We start from the raw sequence: 1,614 nt of genomic DNA, 5'->3' as shown, positions 1-1,614 counted from the left end.
ATATAAGCTAAAGTTTGAGAATCACAGCACTAGGCTTTTATTTCTTTAAGTTTAATGGAGAGAGCTTTTCATTGTAGTTGTAAGTACCCTAACAGCACCTGGAATGGAGCTATTGAAAATTACTTAGCTCCAGGTACTATTAGTATGCCTTCAGTTTTTAATGAGTTTTTCAGAGGACTAATTTAGGTTTAAAAAACCTCCTGGTTTTTTAAATTAAATCTTGGTAAAATCTTAAGAAAGAAATCAATAGTTAATTATAGTCTGTATGATTCTGTGGATTGTGCTCACTGTCCAACCACTTTATGCTACTTAAAGTACCTAAGTGGTCAATCATAAAGTACCTTCTAAAGAAGATAGATTCGGTTAATTGCTGGGCTTTTAATTTTGTGATTGAGCATATAAATTGGGACAATACTACTGTGGCCTTCCTTTTTGACCCTCCTCCTGACTGACATTCAACCTTTATCTTAAATATATGTTGAAGACATATTTAATGAAAATGTATTCCAAGGGATGCCAAATAATTAGCTTGCCCAGGGCTACTGCAAGTCTAGGTCAGGCCAGAGCAAATGGACAGTTTTATTTCACAGTTTGTTGAGAGATAGACAGGTGATATGTTCTTGGTCTGCCTCTGGGACACCCCACCTCAAGGGAAAGTCAAGCTGCTGACCTCACTGGGAGTCAACACAGCATCTTTGAGGTTGAATCTAACCTAGAGGTAATATTCATGCCCTAAATTTGTTTGTGAGGTGGTCGGTTAGCATTTGGAGGAAGTTTTCATATGGATATCTTGTTATCTACGGTCATTAGGTAACCAGGTCAACCCATACTGTACCTATAGAATAGCATTAATAGTGCTGCTTTTAACTAGGCATAATCACTATTTATAAAGGACAAAGAGGAATGCATTTGTATGCCAAGAATACACACCTCTCCCTTAATGGTAGTGTCTCTAAAAGCAACATGTTACTCAGCATTGGGCTGGGGTAAGGGTGGAGAAAGAGAAGGGGAGATTCATTCCTTCAATAAGGGTATAGTGTTTTTTTAAACGTCTACATATCTATAGCGGAAGAAAATAGTTGATATCAAATATAAGGAGGCTTCTCTTGGTGTTCTGCACTAGAGACTAAAGGCATTTTGATGGGCGGGCAGAAGTGGAGGGATAGATTGGATTCCAGGTCATTTTAAAGCCAAGAAGTAGGGGTGGGACTGGCTGTTTGGCAGCATTCGAATATGGTCCTAGAGTAAATTCCCAAGTAGAGACATTGACATTTTCTTTCGATAAAGAACAAGGATGTGATTGGAAAACCTTTTGTGTGTGTGGCCAAAATATTGAAACTAATATTCTAATGTAAATTCAGTAAGCATGCCTGGAGTTTGTTTTAGAATGAAACCACTATAAAAATGGTCCTGATGGTCTATGGCCATGCTACCCTGAACAAGCCCGATCCCATCCAATCTTCGGAAGCTAAGCAGGGTCGGGCCTGGTTAGTACTTGGATGGGAGACCACCTAGAAAGACCAGGTGCTGTAGGCCTAAAAAAAATGGGGAGAGGGGAATCATAAGCTGACAAGTTCCTTGCAATCTGTGAGGTCAACGAAGGGTTGCCTTGTC

The 1,614-nt window shown here is 39.5% G+C and overlaps 1 pseudogene; it reads left to right on the top strand.

The window, feature by feature from the left end:
* Positions 1-1,416: 1,416 nt before the first annotated feature.
* On the top strand, positions 1,417-1,536 carry LOC111744344 (annotated as a pseudogene).
* Positions 1,537-1,614: the final 78 nt, after the last annotated feature.

This window comes from Pteropus vampyrus, unplaced genomic scaffold, assembly GCF_000151845.1.
Source record: "Pteropus vampyrus isolate Shadow unplaced genomic scaffold, Pvam_2.0 Scaffold133, whole genome shotgun sequence".
NCBI classification, from domain to species: domain Eukaryota; kingdom Metazoa; phylum Chordata; class Mammalia; order Chiroptera; family Pteropodidae; genus Pteropus; species Pteropus vampyrus.
The sequence above is the reverse complement of the archived record's forward strand: the minus strand, read 5'-3'. Positions and strand labels throughout refer to the sequence as shown.